This window comes from Canis lupus, chromosome 16, assembly GCF_003254725.2.
Source record: "Canis lupus dingo isolate Sandy chromosome 16, ASM325472v2, whole genome shotgun sequence".
NCBI classification, from domain to species: domain Eukaryota; kingdom Metazoa; phylum Chordata; class Mammalia; order Carnivora; family Canidae; genus Canis; species Canis lupus.
This window is the reverse complement of record NC_064258.1, coordinates 22,174,211-22,192,554: the sequence shown is the minus strand read 5'-3', so window position 1 is coordinate 22,192,554 and position 18,344 is coordinate 22,174,211.

Sequence of the window (18,344 nt, the reverse complement as noted above, 5' to 3'; positions counted from 1 at the left end):
GACCCAGCAATTGCACTGTTGGGGATTTACCCCAAAGATACAGATGCAGTGAAACCCTGGGACACCTGCACCCCGATGTTCCTAGCAGCCATGTCCACAATAGCCAAACTGTGGAAGGAGCCTCGGTGTCCATCGAAAGATGATGGATAAAGAAGATGTGGTTTATGTATACAATGGAATATTACTCAGCCATTAGAAATGACAAATACCCACCATTTGCTTCGACGTGGATGGAACTGGAGGGTATTATGCTGAGTGAAGTAAGTCAATTGGAGAAGGACAAACATTATATGGTCTCATTCATTTGGGGAATATAAAAAAAAGTGAAAGGGAATAAAGGAGAAACGAGAGGAAATGAGTAGGAAATATCAGAAAGGGAGACAGAACATGAGAGACACCTAACTCTGGGAAATGAACAAGGGGTGGTGGAAAGGGAGGTGGGTGGGGGGTGGGGGTGACTGGGTGACAGGCACTGAGGGGGCCACTTGATGGGATGAGCACTGCGTGTTATGCTATATGTTGGCAAATTGAACTCCAATAAAAAGAAATTAAAAAGAAATTTCAGAAGGAAAAAAAATCCAACAAAATGCATTTTTTTACATGTTTGTCATATGTGTGACATAAATATAATTTTTTGGAATGATGTGATCTTATCTTTAAAATAAACACATTTCTGTATGTTGGCAAATTAAACACCAATAAAAATAAATTTATTATTAAAAAAATAAAATAAATACATTTCTTAAAAGCAAAAACAAAAAACAAAACAAAACAAAATCTGACAGGTGTCCCCAGCAAGGAGGGGACAGTGCGGCCAAGACTGCCCAGGGTCCCGGGAGAGAAGGGACAGCATGGACTACACTGTCCAGAGTCTGGAGAGAAGAGGGGACAGCACAGCCAACACTGCTCAGTGGCCCGTGACAGATGACAGCTCAACGACACTGCCTGTTTTCCCCGAAGTGGAGGGGAGAGCAAATACTACCACCTAGTGTCCTGTAACTGGACATGTCAGCATGGACAACACTGCCCAGTGCCAAAGTGGAGGGGACTACACAGCTGACACTGTTCAGTATCCTGGGATAGGAGGGCACAGCACGGCCGACATTGACCAATGTCCCCAGAGAAGAGGGAACTTTGCAGCCAACACAGTCCAGTGTCCCAGGAGAGGAAGGGACCACGTGGACAAGCCTGACCGGTGTCCCTGGCGAGGAGGAAACAGCATGGCAGATACTGACCGTTGTCACCAGAGAGGAGTGGACAGAGTGGCCGACATTACCCAGGGTCCTGGGAGAGGAGGGGACAGCACGGCCGACACTGCCCTGTATCCCAGGACAGGAGGGGACAGTGTGCCTGACACTAAACCATGTCCTGAGACTGGAGGTGATAGCATAGATGACATGGTCCAGAATCCCGAAGTGTAGGGGCCATGCAGGTGACACTGTCTAGTGTCTTGGTAGAGGAAGGGACAGCACGGCCGACACTGTCTGGTGTCCTGGCAGAGAAGGGGGCAGCATGGCTGACACTGCCCAGGGTCCCAGGAGAGAAGGGGACTGTGCATCCAATCTAGCTGGGGTCCCAGGAGAGGACTGGACTGCGCAGCTGACACTGCCATGTGTCCCAGGAGAGGAGGGGACTCCACAGCTGACACTACCAGTGTCTGGTGACAGGAGGTTACAGCGTAGATGATACTGCGCAGTGTCTCCGAAGTGGCGAGGAAAGCATAGCCGAGACAGTCTAGTGTCCCGGGAGAGAATAGGACATCGTGGCCAACACTGACCCATTTCCCCGGAGAGGAGGGGACTGCATGGCTGACATGGCCTGATATCCCAGGAGAGGAGTGGACTGCGGGGCTGACACTACCCAGTGTCCCATGACAGGAGGTGACAACGTGGGTGACACTGTCCAGTATCCCAGGAGAAGAGGGACAGCACGGCAGACACTGACTGGTGTCCTGGGGGAGGAGTGGAAACGTGGCCGACACTGCCCAGTATCCTGGGATAGGAGGGAAGAGAGTGGATGCCACTGCCCACTATCCTGGGAGAGGAGGGAACAGCACGGCTGACACTACCCAATATCCCATGACAGGAGGTGACAGCACAGATAACACTGCCCAATGGCCCCGAAGAGGAAGGGACAGTGCGCTGACACTGTCTGGTGTCCCAAGAGGCAGGGATAGTGCAGCTGATACTGTCTGGGGTCCCAGGAGAGGAAGGAGCTGCATGGCTTTCATGACCCAGTGTCCTGTGACTGGAGGTGACAGCACGGCCAACACTGACTGGTGTCCCGGGAGAGGAGGAGACAATGTAGCCAACACTGATGGGGTCCAGGGTGATGAGGGGACAGCGTGGCCAACACTCATTTTCTTGGGAGAGGAGAGGACCACACATCTGACACTGTCCGGGGTCCTGGGAGAGGTGGGGACAGCGTGGCAGATACTGTCCGGTGTCCTCGGAGAGGATGGGACAATGTGGCCAACACTGTCCAGTGTCTCAGGAGAGGAGGGGACAGTGTGGTGATACTGACTGGCGTCCTCGAAGAGGAGGGCAAAACATGGCAGATCCTGACCGGTGTCCCTGGAGAGGATGGGACAGCACTGCCAACGCTTTCCCATGTCCTGGGAGAGGAGGGAACAGCACGGCAGATATTGACCGGTGTCCCCATAGAGGATGGGACAGCGTGGCCAACACTAACAGGTATCCCGGGAGAGGTGAAGACTGCGCAGCTGACATTACCAAGTGTCCGGTGACAGGAAGTTAGAGTGCAGATGACAATGCCTGGTGTCCCCGAAGTGGAGAGGACAGAACAGCCTACACTGACTGGTGCCCCGAAAAGGAGGGGACAGCATGGCCGACACTGACTGGTGTCCCTGGAGAGGAAGGGATAGAACAGTCAAAACGGACCAGCGTCCCTGGAGAGGTGGCAGGGCATGGCTGACACTTCCTGGTGTCCTGTGACAAGAGATGACAGCTTGGACAACACTGCCCATTTTGCCCAAAGTGGAGGGGACAGCAAAGACCACCATCCAGTGTCTGATAACTAGATGTGACAGCGTGGACGACACTACCCAGTGTCCTCGAAGTGGAGGGGACTGCACAGCCAACACTGTCCGGTGTCCTGGGAGAGGAGGGGACAGTGCAGCTGACCTTGACTGATGTCCCCGGAGAAGAAGGGACTGCACTGCCAATACTGTCCAGTGTTTCAGGAGAGGAGGGGACCATGCAGACAATACTGACTGGTGTCCCAGGTGAGGAGGAAACAGCATGGCAGACACTGACCATTGTCACTGGAGAGGAGGGGACACAGTGACCAACACTGCATGGGATCCTGGGAGAGGAGGGAACAGCGCAGCTGACACTGCCCTGTATCCTGGAGCAGGAAGGGACAGCATGGCTGACACTACGCTGTGTCCTATGACAGGAGATGATGGGGTGCAGATGACAGGGCCCAGGGTCCCTAAGTGTAGGGGCCATGCGGGTGACACTGTCTGGTGTCCTGGGAGAGGATGGGACAACACGCCCAACACTGACCGGTATCTCTGGAGAAGAAGGGACAGTGCGGGCGACACTGTCCGGTGTCCCTGGAGAGGAGGGGACAGCATGACCAACCGTCTCCGTGGTCCTGGCGGAGGAGTGAACAGCATGACCCACACTGCCCGTGTTCACAGGAGAGCAGGGGAGAGCACGGCGGACACTGCCTAGGGTCCCAGGATTGGAGGGGACAGAGCGGCCGACACTGCCCTGCATCCCTGGAGAGGATGGGACAGCACGGACAAAACTCCTTGGTGTCCTGGGAGAGGAGGGGACAGTGTGGCTGACACTGACATCCATCCCGGGAAAATGGGCACAATTTTCATTGTCCAGGGTCAATGGGTGAGGGGGGGAGAGATCAGCCAACACTGCCTGGGGTCCTGGGAGAGGTGTGGACAGCGCAGCCGACACTACCTGGCATCCCAGGAGCGGTGTGGACAGTATGGCTGACACTGTCCGGGGTCCCAGGAGAGGAGGGGACAGCATGGTTGACACTGTCCATTGTCCTGGGAGACTAGTGGACAGTGCGGCCAACAGTACCCAGTGTCTGGGAGAGGAGGTTATAGGTCAGCCGACATGGCCTGGTGTTTGGGAGAGGAGTTGACAGCGAGGCCGACTGCCTGGGATCCCGGTAGAGGAGGGGACACCACAGCTGACACTGTTCTGTGTTCCGTGCCAGGAGGTGACAGCGTGGTGACACTGCCTGGTATATCAGGAGAGGAGGGGACAGTGTGGCTGACACTACCCTGTGTCCCACGACAGGAGGTGATAGCTTGGACAACACTGCCCGGTGTCGCCAAAATGGAAGGGACCACGCGGCTGACACTGTCCAGTGTCGCTGGAGAGGAGGGGACAGCACGGCTAACACTGCCCAGGGTCCTGGGAGAGGAGGGGACAGCACAGACGACCCTACCCAAAGTCCCCAAAGTGGAGAGGACAGCACAAACCACACTACCCAGTGTCCCATAATTGGTGGTAAAGTGTGGACAACACTGTCCGGTGTCCCCAAAGTGAAGGGGACAGCACAGACGACACTGTCCAGTGTCCTGGCAGAGGAGGAGACAGCATGACCGACATTGTCAGATGTCCCCAGAGAAGAGGGGACTGAGTGGCCAATACTCTCCAGGGTCTCGGCGGAGGAGGGGACACCATGGCAGACACTGACCTGTATCCCCTGTGAGGAGGGAAAAGCGCAGCTGACACTGGCCACTATCCTGGTAGAGGAAGGGACAGCGCAACCAACATTGTCTGATACCCCAGAGAAGAGGGGACTGAAGGGCCGATACTGTCAGTGTCTTGGGAGAGGAAGGGAGAGCGTGGCCAACACTGACCGGTATAACCAGAGAGGAGAGGAAAACATGACCGACACAGTGTCCAGTGTCCCAGGAGAGGAGGGGACAGCACAGCCAACACTGACCGGTGTCCCCAGAGAGGAGGGGACAGCGTGGCTGACATTAACCAGGGTCCCTGGAGAGGAGGGCACAGCCCCGCCAGCTGCCGAGTTCCCAGTAGATATGGGGACAGCACGACTGACACTGCCCGGGGTCCCAGGAGAGGAGGGGACAGTGTGACCAACACTCACCATGGTCTCAGGAAAGGAGGGGACAGCAGAGCCAACAATGCCTGGTGTTCACGGAGAGTGGCAGAGAGCATGGCTGACTCTGTCTGGTGTACCAGGAGAGAAGGGGACAGCACAGCCGACACTGACCGGTGTCCCCAGAGAGGAGGGGACAGCACAGCTGACACTGTCTGGTGTCCCGGGAGAGGAGGGGACCACACGGACAAGACTGACCAGTTTTGCTGGAGAGGAGGGAACAGCATGGCAGACACAGATTGGTGTCACCAAAGAGGAGCATACAGTGTGGACAACACTGTCCAGTGTCCCAGAAGTGGAGGGGACAGCAAAGACCACACTACCCAGTTTCCCATAACTGGAGGTGACAACGCGGACAACACTGCCCGGTGTCCTCAAAGTGGAGGGGACAGTGCGGCCGACACTACCCTGTATCCCAGGACAGGAGGGGACAGCGTGACTGACACAACCCTGTGTCCCATGACAAGAGGTGACAGCGCGGACAACACAAACCAGTGTCTGAAGTCGGGGGGTGGGGTGGGCACACGGCCAGCACTATCTGGTGCTCCTGGAAAGGAGGGGACAGCATGACGGACACTGAGCAGTATCTCCGGATAGGAGGAGATAGTGCAGGTGACACTGACTGGTGTCCCCTGAGAAGAGGGGACAGTGCGGGCAATATTGAATGGTGTCACCTGTGAGGAAGGAAAAGCACAGCCAGCATTGCCTGGTGTCCCAGGAGAGGAGGAGACAGCCCAGTCTACACTGTTCAGGGTCCCAGGAGAGGAGGGGACAGCATGGCCGACACTGCCCTGCATCCCGGGAAAGGAGGGGACAGCTCAGCTGACATTCCCCAGGGTCCTGGAAGAGGAGGGGACAGCATGGCCGACACCGCCTGGTGTCCCGGAAGAAGAGGGGACAGCAGTCTACGGCCATACCACCCTGAACGCGCCCGATCTCGTCTGATCTCGGAAGCTAAGCAGGGTCGGGCCTGGTTAGTACTTGGAAGGGAGAAGAGGGGACAGCACAGTCAAAACTGCCAGGTATCCCAGGAGAGGAGGGGATGACGTGGCCGTCACTGCCCATGATATCAGGATAGGAGGGGTCTGCGCAGCTGACACTACCTAGTGTCCCGTGAAAGGAGGTGACAGTGCAGACGATACTGTCTGGTGTCCCCGAAGTGGAGGGGATGGTGCAGCTAACACTCTCGGTGTCCCGGGAGATGAGGGGACAGCATGGCTGACACTGACCAGTGTCCCCAGAGAGATGGGGACAGCGCAAGTCAACACTGACTGGTGTCCCCAGAGAGGAGGGGATACCACGGCTGAAACTGTCCAGGATCTCGGGACAGGAGGGACAACACGACTGACACTGCCCGACTGCCCCAAAGTGGAGGGGACAGCACTGTCCGGTATCCCAGGAGAGGAGGGGTCTGCGCAGCTGACACTGACCAGTGTCCCCAGAGAGGAGAGTACAATGTGGCAGACACTGTCCGGGGTCCCTGGAGGGGGGGGGGACAGTGTGTCCAAATCTGCCCAGTAGGCTGGATGATGAGGGGACAGCACAGATGACACTACCCAGGATCCCATGACAGTATGTGACATCACGGATGACACTGTCCGGTGTCTGGGACAGGAGGGGACAGCGCTGCTGAAAATGACCTTTGTCCCATGCGAGGAGGGGACAGCATGACCTACACTGCCTTGGGTCCAGAGAGAGGAGGGAACAGCATGGCCGAAACTGTCTGATGCCCAGGGAGAGGAGGGTACAGCACAGCAGACACTGACTCTTACCCCAAAGAAGAGGAGACAGCACGGTTGACAATGCCAGGGTCCACGGAGAAGAGGGGAGAGTGTGGCCGACATTGTCCAGTGTCCTGGGAGAAGAGGGGACAAGCGGTTGACACCACCCAGTGTCCTGTGACAGGATGTAACAATATGGATGACACTTCCCGGTGTCCCCAAAGTGGAGGGGACAGACCAGATGACACTGCCCAGTGTCCCAGAAGGAGAGGACAGCATGGCCAACACTGCTCAGGGTCTGGGGAGTGAGGGGACAGTGCAGCCGACACTGCCCCATATCCCAATAGAGGAAGGAACAGCACGTCTGACACTCTCCGGTGTCCAGGGAGAGGAGGGGAAAGAGCAGCTGACACTGTCCAGTGTCCCATGACAGGAAGGGACAGTGAGACCGACACTCACCAGTGTCCCCAGAGAGGAGGGTACAGGGAGGCCCACACTGACTGGTGTCCCCAAGAGGAAGGAACACCATGGCTGAGACTGCCCAGGCTCTCTGGAGAGGAGGAGATAATGCGGCCAACGCTGTCCAGTGTCCCTGTGAGAGGGGGACAGCACGGGTGACACTACCCATGTGACAGGAGGTTAAAGCATTGACAACACTGTCCAGCATCCCCAAAGTGGAGGGGACAGTGCAGACAACACTGCCCAGTGTCCCTTGACAGGAGGTGATGGCACAGCCAACAGTGTCTGGTGTCCCAGGAGAGGAGGGGACAGTGCAGCTGACACTGGCCAGTGTCCTCAGTGAGGAGGGGACAGCATGTCCAACACAGTCCTGTGTCCTGAAGGAAGGGACAGCGCAGCAGAAACTGACTGGTGTCCCCAGAGAGGAGGGGACAGGGCAGCACAACTGCCCAGGATCCCGTGAGAGGAGGCGATAGCTCAGCCCAAACTACCCAGTATGGAGAAAGAAGAGGGGACAGTGCAGCTGACACACCCATTATCCCAGGACAGGAGGTGACAGCATGGACAACACTGCCCAGTATCCCGGGAGAGGGGGGGAGAGGGCAGCCTACACTGCCCGGGGTCCCAGGAGAGGAGGGGACAGGACTGCCAACATTGCCCGGGATCCGGGATGAGGAGGCGACAGCACGGATGACACTATCCAGTGCCCTGTGACAGGAGGTGTCAGCATGGACAACACTGTCCAGTGTCCCCAAAGTGGAGGGGACAGCGTGCCTGACACTGTCCAGTGTGTGGGAGCAGAGGGGACATCGCAGCTGACACTGTCTTGTGTTCCAGGAGAGGAAAGGACAGCGTGTCCAACACTGTCCACACTGCCAGGAGAGGAGGGGACAGTGTGGCTGACACTGACCAGTGTCCCTGGAGAGGAGGGGATAGTTCCACCGACACTATCTGGTTCCCCAGAGAGGAGGAGACAATGCAGTCAACACTGACCAGTGTCCCCAGAGAGGAGGGGACAGTGCCACTGAGAATGCCTGGGGTCCTGGGAAAGGAGGAAACAGCATGGCTGACATTGTCTGGTGTCCCAGAAGAGGAGGGGACAGGGCAGCCAATACTGCCTGGTGTCCCGAGAAAGAAGGGGACAGCACAGCCAACAATGCTCCATGGGAGGAGGGGACAGCGCAACACTGTCCAGTGTCCCAGGAGAGGAAGGAACAGCACGGCCGACACTGACCAGTGTACCTGGAGAGGAGGGGCAGTGCAGCCGACACTGACCAGTGTCCCAGGAGAAGAGGCGACAGCATGACTGACACTACCCAGTACCACGTGACAGGAGGTGACAGCATGGAGGACACTGGCAGGTGTCCTCAAAGAGAAGGGGAGAGCCATACGACTCTGCCCAGTGTTCCGTGACAGGAAGTGACAGCGCGGATAACACTGCCTGGTGTCCCTGAAGTAGACAGGACAGTGCGGCCGACACTATCAGGTGTCCCAGGAGAGGAGGGGACATCATAGCTGCTACTGACAGCTGTTATCAGTGAGGATTGGACAACGCAGCTGACACTGGCCAGTCCTGGGAGAGGAAGGGACAGTGCATCAGATACTGACTGGTGTCCCCGGGAGTAGGGGACAGCACAGCCAACAGTGCACAGGGACCCGTGAGAGGAATGGACAGCACTGCCGACAGTGCCCGACATCCCAGAGGGGGAGGGGACAGTGCTGCTGACTCTACCCAGTGTCCAGTCACAGTAGGTGAGAGCACTGAGAGCACAGACAACAACGCTAGGTGTCTACAAAGTGGAGGTGCAGCACAGCTGACACTGTCCGGTGTCCTGGGAGAGGAGGGGACAGTGCAGCTTGCACTGACTGGTGTCCATGGAAAGGAGGGGACATCATGGCCAACACTGTCCAAGGTCCCCAAAGTGGAGGGAACTGCGTGGCTGACACTGTCCAGGGTCCCGGGAGAGAAGGGAACTGTGTGGTCGACACTGTCCAGTGTCCTGGGAGAGGAGGGGACAACGTGGCTGACACTGAATGGTGTCCCTGGAGAGGAGGGGACAGAGAGGCCGACATTGCCCCGGGTCCCAAGAGAGGAGGGGAAGCTCAACTGACAACCCAGTGTCCCATGACAGGAAGTCACAGCGTGGACAACACTGGTATCTCCAAATTGGAGGGGACTGTGTGGAAGACAGTGCCCGGAGTCCTGTGACAGGAGGAGACAGTGCAGACGCCACTGCCTGGCGTCCCCAAAGTGGATGGACAGAGTGGCCGACACTGTTCGGTGTACCAGGAAAGGAGGGGACAGAGTGGACGACAGTGTGCGGTGTCCTGGGAGAGGAGGGAAAGGCGAGGCAGACACTGAATGGTGTTGCCAGAGAGGAGGGGAGAGCACAGGTGACACTACCCAGGGTCCCAGGATAGGAGGAGACCGCAAGGCTGACACTGGCAGGGCCTGGAGAGGAGTGGACATCACGCACGACACTTACTGGTGTCCCAGGGAGAGGAGGGCACAGTGCAACCAACACTGTCTGTTGTTACGGTAGAAGAGGCGACAGCACGAATGACACTGACTGTTGTCCCCAAAGACAAGGAGACAACGAAACCGACATGGCTGTTGTACCCAGAGAGGAGGTGACAGTGTGGACAGCACTGCCTGGGGACCGGGAGAGGAGGGGAGAGCACAGGTGACACTGACCAGTGTCCCTGGAGAGGAGGGACAGCATGGCAACATGGTCTTGTGTCCCAGGACAGTAGGGGACAATGCAGCATACACAGACCAGTAACTGGAGAAGAGAGCACAGCGCAGTTGACACTGCCTGGAGTCCTGGGAGAGGTGGGGACAGCATGGGAGAAATGGAGTGGGCACCTAGAGGGGAGGGGAAAGAGTGGCAGACACCTGCCTGGTGACCCTGAAGGGTGGCCAGTGTCCGGAGAGGAGGGGACGTCGTGGCTGAAACTGACCTTTGTCCCATGTGAGGAGGGGACAGCAGGGCCAACACTGCCCAGGGTCCCAGGAGGGGAGGGGAAAGCATGGCCAACACTGCCCGGCATCCTGGGAGAGGAGGGGATATCACGGCTGACAGTGTTGGGGACCTGGGAGAGGATGGGACAGGATGGCTGTAACTGCCGGGGGTCCCGGGATAGGAGGGGATGGTGCAGCCAAAATTGACCTTTGTCCCGTGTGAGGAGGGAACAGCAGGGCCGACACTGCCTGAGGTCCCAGGAGAGGAGGGGACAGCACAGCTGACACTGCCCGGCATCCCGGGAGAGGAGAGGACAGCGCCTCTGACACTGCTTGGATTCCTTGGGAGAGGAGGGGATATCACGGCTGACACTGCCTGGGGGCCCAGGAGATGAGGGGACAGTGCAGCTTACACTACCCAGTGTCACATGACAGGAGGTAACAGCACAGACACTGCTTGGTGTCCCCAAACAGGAGGAGAGAGCATGTCTGACACTGCACGGGATCCCGGGAGAGGCAGAGACCGCATAGTTGACACTGACCAGGGTCCCGGTAGAGAACGGGACAGCGTGGCTGACCCTGCCTGGGGTCCTGGTAGAGGAAGGAACAACACGGCAGACACCGCCCATTGTCCTGGGAGAGGAGGGGACAGCATAGCCGACACTGACCATATCCCCAGAAAGCAGGGAACCACGAAGGGAACACTATCCGTTATCCCGGAGAGGAGAGGACAGCACGACCAACACTGACTGTGGTCCCGGGAAAGAGGGGACAGCACAGCCAACAAGGCCCGGGGTCCCCGGAGAGGAGGGAAAGCATGGCTGACATAGCCCAAGGTCCCAGGAGAGGAGGCGACCGCGTGGCCAACACTGCCCTGGGGCCTGGGAGAGGAGGGAGAGTACGAATGACACTATGCAGTGTCAGGTGACAGGAGGCAAGAGCACGGACTACACTGCTCAATGTCCCAAAAGAGGAGGGGACAACACATTCGAAAATGACCTGGGTCCCAGGAGAGGAAGAGACAGCAGGGGGGATACTGACCAGGGTCCTAGGAGAGGAGAGACAGTGCGGCCAACACTGCCCAGGGTCCGGGGAGGTTAGGGGACAGCACGGCCAACACTGCCCGGTATCCCAGAAGAGGAGGGAACACCGCGTTCAAAACTGCCCAGGGTCCCGGGGGAGGAGGAGAAGATGCAGCAGACACTGCCCAGGGTCCTGGGAGGGAGCGGACACCGCGACCGACACTGCCTGGAGTCCAGGGAGAGGAGGGGACAGCACGGCCAATACTGACTGAGGTCCCGTTACAATAGATGACAGTGCAGACAATGCTGTCCTGTGTTCCCAAAGTAGAGGGGACAGGGCGGCCGACACTGCCTGGGATCCCGGGAGAGGAGAAGGCAGCTTGGCTGACACTACCCATATCCCATGACAGGAGGTGACAGCGCGGACGACACTGCCTGTTGTCCTTGGAGAGGAGTGGACAGCAGGGCTGACACTGCATGGGGTCCCAGGAGAGGAGGGGACAGCGCGTTCAACACAGCCTGGTATGCCTGGAGAAGAGGGGACAGCACAGCTTACACTACCCAGTGTCCCATGACAGGAGGGAATAACAGAGCATATGACACTGCCATGTCTCCAAACAGGAGGGAACAGCGTGTCTGACACTGCACATGGTCCCAGGAGAGGCAGAGACCGCACAGTTAACACTGACCAGGGTCCCGGTAGAGGATGGGACAGCACGGCCAACCCTACCTGGTGTCCTGGAAGAGGAGGGGACAGGGCGACCAACAATGCCTGGCATCCCAGGAGAGGAGGGGAGAGTGCAGCTACACTGCCTGGTATCCCTTGAGAAGAGGGGACAGCGCAGTTTACACTACCCAGTGTCCTGTGACAGAAGGTAACAGTGTGGACAACACTGCCCAGTGTCCCCAAACAGGAGGGGACAGCACATCCGACACTGCATGGGATCCTGGGAGAGGAGGGACAGCGCGGCTTAAAATACCCAGTGTCCGGTAACAGGAGGTGACAGCGTGGCTGACACTAACCTGTGTTCCCAGAGAGGAGTGGACACTGCAGCCGACACTGCCTGGAGTCCAGGGAGAGGAGGGGAAAGTGCAGCCAACACTGCCCAGGGTTGTGGGAGAGGAGGGGACAGCGTGGACAACACAGCCCTGGGTCCCAGGAAAGGAGGGGACTGTGCGGTCAACACTGCCTGGGGTCCCGGGAGGGGATGTGACAGCATGGCTGACACTACACATGGTCCTGTGACAGGCGGTTACAGTGCAGACGACACTGCCCAGTGTCCCCGTAGTGAAGGGAAAATGTGGACGACACTGCCCACTGTCCTGTGACAGGAGGTAACAAAGCGGATGTCACTTCCCAGTGTTCCCAAATGGAGGGAACAGCATGGGCAACACAGTCCAGTGTCCTGGGAGAGGAGGGACAGTGCAGCCAACACTGCCTGGGTTCTTGGGAGAGGAGGGTCCAGCATGGCCAACGCTGTCCGGGTTCTTGGGAGGGGAGGGGACAGTGTGGCTGACACTACCCAGTGTACCATGACAGGAGTTGACACTTCTTGACTCCCCAAAGTGGAAGGGCAGCGCAGCTGACACTGCCCAGAGTCCCCAAAGAGGAGGGGACAGCATGGTCGACACTGCCAGATATCCCAAGATAGGCAACAGTGTGTCTGACTCCAGCAGTCTATGAAAGGAGGTGACAGCACAGGCGACACTGCCTGGTGTCACTGAGGTGGAGGGGACAGCGCAGCCAACTCTGACCAGTGTCTCAGGAGAGGAGGAGACAACGTGGCCAACACAGTCCAGTCCCTGGGAGAGGAGGGGACACAGCAGCTTACACTACCCAAGTGTCCCATGACAGGAGATGACAGCAAGGTTGACACTGACCGGTGTCCCCAGAGAGGAGGGGACAACACGGCTGACATTGTCCAGTGCCCCAGATGGAGGGGACAGCGAGGCAGACACTTACTGGTGTTCCCGGAAAGGAGGGCACAGCATGGCTGACACTGCCCAGTATCCTGGGAGAGAATGGAACAGGATGTCCGACACTGCTGGGGGTCCCAGGAGAGGGGGGGACAGTACAGCTGACACTACCCAGTGTCCCATGATAGGAGGTGACTTCATGGACGACACTGCCCAGTGTCCCCGAAGTGGAGGGACAGCACGGCTGACACTGGTTTCCCCAGAGAGGAGGTGACAGCACAGTCAACACTGCCTGGATGTCACAGGAGGAGAGGGGATGGAGCCACTGAACTGTCCATATCCTGGGAGAGGAGGGGACATCACAGACAACACTGCTCAGTGTCCCCAAAGTGGTGGTGACAGCAGACGACACAGCACACTGTCCCATGACAGGAATTGACAGTGTGGACACTTCCTGGGGTCCCAGGAGAGGAGGAGACAGTGTGGCAACACCCTCCAGTGTCCTGGGAGAGAGGGGACAGTACACTGACACTGACCAGTGTTCCCAGAGAGGAGGGGACATCAGGGCCAATACTGTCTAATGTCCTGGGAGAAGAGTGACAGCGCAGCCTATACTGACCGGTGTCGCCGGAGAGGAGGGACAGCATGGCAGCACTGCCCGGGGACCAAGAGAGGAAGGGACAGTGCAGAGGACAGGTTTCCCCAGAGAGGAGGTGACAGCAAGGCCAACACTGCCCAGCATCCTGGGAGAGGAGGGGACAGTGTGCCTGACACTGCCCTGTTATCCCAGAGAGGAGGGGACAGCATGGTCGATACCTACCAGTGTCCCTAGAGAGCAGGGGACAGGGCAGCCAAGAGTGCCTGGGATCCCAAGTGAGGAGAGGACAGTGTGGACGACAATGACTGGTGACCCCAAAGTAGAGGGGACAGCACAGTTAACACTACTCAGTGTCCCATAACAGGAGGTGACTGTGAACGACACTGCCCTGTGTCCCAAAGTGGAGAGGACAGTGCAGCTGACACTGTCCCTTGTCCTGGAAGAGGAAAGGACAGCGTGGTTGACACTGACCAGTGTCCCGAGAGAGGAGGGGACAGCGCATTCAACACTGCCTAGTATTCTTGGAGAAGGGGAAACAGCGGAGCTTACACTACCCAGTGCCCCATGACAAGAGGTAATAGGGCGGACGACACTGCCCGGTGTCCCCAAACAGGAAGGGACAGTGCATCCAACACTGCATGGAGTCCCGGGAGAGGAGGAAACAGCACTGTCGACCCTGACCAGGGTCCCAGTAGGCAAGGGGACAGTGTGGCTGACCCTGCCTGGGGTCCCGGGAGAGGAGAGGACAGCACAACAGACACTGCCCATTGTCCCAGAAGAGGAGGGGGGAGCATGGCCAACACTGACTTATGTCCCCAGAAAGGAAAGGACTGTGTGGCAGACACTGTCCGGTGTCCTGGGAGAGGAGGGGTCGGCATGGATGACACTGTGTGGTGTCCCAGGATAGGAGGGGACAGCGTGGCCACACTGACTATGGTCCCAGGAAAGAGGGGACAGTGTGGCCAACATAGCTCGAAGTCCCAGGAGAGGAGGGAAAGTGTGGACAACACTGCCCTGGGTCCCGGGAGGGGAGGGGACTACTCAGTTGACACTACCCAGGGTCCCTGGAGAGGAGGGGACAGCATGGCTGACACTACCCAGTATCCCATTACAGTAGGTGACAGCATGGATGACACTGGCCTGTGTTTCCGAAGTGGAGGGGACAGCGTGGCCAACACTGCCTGGGGTCCCAGAAAAGGAGGGGACAGCTGACTGACACTGTCCAGTGTACCAGAAGAGGAGGGGACAGTGCAGCAGATAATGACCAGTGTAACTGGATTGGAGGGGACAGCATGGCCAACACTCCACAGGGTCCCAGGAGAGGAGGGGACAGTGAAGCCAAATGCCCGGTATCCCGGGAGAGAAGGGGCCAGCATGGCTGACACTACCCAGGGTCCCATGATAGGAGCGGACAGCATAGATGACTTCGCCTGGTGTCCCTGAAGTAGAGGAGACAGCACAACCAATACTGTCCGGTGTCCCGGGAGAAGAGGGGAGAGCACGACCGAAACTGACTGGTGTCCCCAGAAAGGAGGAGACAGCGTGGCTGACAATGTCCAGGGTCCCAGGAGAGGAGGTAACAGCATGGCCGACACTACCCGGGGCCCAGAGAGAAGAGGGAACAGCGCAGCTGACATTGCTCAGGGTCCCTGGAGATGAGGGGACAGCGCAGCTTACACTACCCAGTGTCACATGACAGGAGGTTACAGCACAGATGACACACTGCCCAGTGTCTGTGACAGAAGGTAAAAGCGGGACAACACGGACTGGCATCCCCGAAGATGAAGGGACAGCACGGCTGACACTGCCTGGATTCCAGGAGAGGAGGAGACAATGCACCCAACACTGGCAGGGTCTGGGTAGAGAGGGGACAGTGTGGCCCACACTACCCTGTATCCCAGAAGAGAAGGGGACAACACGGCTGACATTACCCAGTGTCCCATGATAGGAGGTGACAGAGCAGACGACACTGCCCAGTGTCTCCAAAGTGGAGGGGACAGTGTGGCCGACACTGACCATTGTCCCCGTAGAGGAGGGGATAGTGTGGCCGACACTGTCTGATGTCTAGGGACAGGAAGGGACAGCATGGCAGACACTGACCAGTGTAACCGGAGAAGAGAGGGCAGCGTGGCCGACACAGCCCAAGGTCACAGGAGCAGCTGACAATACCAAGTGTACTGTGACAGGAGGTGACAGCACAGACAATTCTGCCCTGTGTCCTCAAAGTGGAGGGAACAGCATGGCCCACACTGTCCGGTGTTTCAGGAGAGGAGGGGACAGCACTGCCATAATGACCAGGGTCCCCATACAGGAGAGGACAACGCAGCCGACAATGCTCAGGGTCCCAGGAGGGGACCGCATGGCTGACACTACCCATGGTCCTAGGAGAGGAGGGTACAGCGCAGCAGACACTGCTGGGGTTCCCAGGAGAGGAGGGGACAGCTGGCCAACACTGCCTGGGGTCCCTGGAGAGTAGGGGACAGTGTGGCTGACACTACTCAGTGTTCCATGACAGGAGGTGACAGCACAGACTACACTGCTGGCTGTCCCTGGAGAGGAGGGGACAGCATGGCCAACACTGTCCGGGGTCGCTGAAGAGGAGGGAACAGCACAGCTGACACAACCCAGTGTCCTGTGACAGGAGGTGACAGCAGGTACTACACTGCCCCATGTCCCCAAAGTGGAGGGGACAGTGTGGATGACAGTGCCCAGTGTCCCATGACAGGAAGTGACAGCACAGACGAAATAGCCTGGTGTCCTCAGGTGGAGAGGAGTGCAACTGACACTGTCCAGTGTCCCAGGGGAGGAGGGGACAGCACGAATGATACTAACTGGTGTCCCTGGAGAGGAGGGACAGCGCGGCTGACACTGTCTAGTGTCCTGTGACAGGAAGTGACAGTGCTAGTGACACTGCTGGTGTCCAGGCACTGCCCTCTATTCTGGGAGAGGAGGAGACAGCATAGCTGATACACCCCAGTGTCCCGTGACAGGAGGTGACAGGATGGACAACACTGCCAGTGTCCCTAAAGTGGAGGGAACAGCACGTTCAACCTGTCTGGTTTCCCAGGAGAGGAGGTCACAGCATGGCTGACACTGGCTGGTATCCCTAGATGGGAGGGATCAATGCAGCCGACACTCTCCAGTGTCCCGGGAGAAGAGGGGACAATGCCGCCACCATTTCCCAGGGTCCTGGGAGAGGAGGGGACAGCACAACCACACTGCCCAGTGTCCTGTGATAGCAGGTGACAGCGCAGACTACACTGCCTGGCGTGTGAGAAGTGGAGGGGAGAGCTCGGCCAACACTGAGCAGTGTCCCCAGAGAGGAGGGGAGAGCGCGGCCAACACTGTCTGGTGTAACCAGAGAGGAGAGGGCAGTGCAACCAACACTGCACGGTGTCCCAGGAGCCGAGAGGACAGCACAGCTGAAACTACCCAGTGTCCCATATCAGGAGGTGACTGCGCAGATGACTCTAACCAGTGTCCCCAAAGTGGAAGGGACAGCGCGGCCCACAGTCTGGTGTCCTGGGAGAGGCAGAGACAGCACGGCCGACACTGACTGGTGTCCCTGAAGTGGAGGGGACACCCCGGATGACACCATCTGGTGTCCCAGGAGAGTAGAGGACAGCACAGCTGACACTAACCAATGTCTGTGGAGAGGAGCGGACAGGGTGGCTGACATTCTCCAGTGCCCCCAGTGAGGAAGGGTCAGCACGGCCAACACTAACCGGTGTCCCCAATGACAAGGGAAAAGTGCAGCTGACATTGACTGGAGTCCCTAGAGAGGAGATGACAGGGCAGCCAGCACTGCCCAGTGTCCCGTGACAGGAGGTGACAACATGAATGAAACTGTCCCTGAGGAGCCTGGCTAAAGCCTGGCTGCAAGAGCCTCTGGGACAGTAAAGCCCAGCCCAGGAGAAAGAGGAACTTTAAAAATCCACACCGGATTCTCTCCAGATGGAAAAGCCCTTAGCAGGGAAAGTGAGCTGAATCCCAGGAGGGTCAGTAAAGCCTCCAGTCTCCGAGAGTCACTAAGAGAGGAAGGGGGCACCCCAGGGCAAAGCACGCCACAAACTGTGGGCCAATCTCAGTAAAGGGCTGGAGCGCGTACCTGGCGGGGCATCTGGGAGAAGCTGGTTAATCAGGTGTGGGCTCCTGACAGAGGGGTCTGCGCCCTGCTGCCTTCGGGAGCCATGGCCCTAGATCCCAGGGCACAGGGCAGACACAGCCAATAATCCTGCGTTCTCCCTGGGACGGGCAGAGGCAGGGAGGGCACAGAACAGCGAGGTTTCTCCTGCCACTGGGCGCCCCCAAACTGTGCAGATCAGTGCACCCCACTGCTCTGGGAGCATCTAGGCCAGTGTGGACTGGGAGACTGTGGTAGTTCCTGCAGAGAGCTAACTCCAGAGCTGGAAGTCTGGCCACCATCATTGTTGTTCCTCCTTGTTTCACTCGGTCCCTGGGAGGGGTGAGGCCAACAGGGAGCAGAGGCCTCACGGGGTAAACATCTCCCACTGAGCCCGGCACCCGGCAGGGGGTGGGGCATC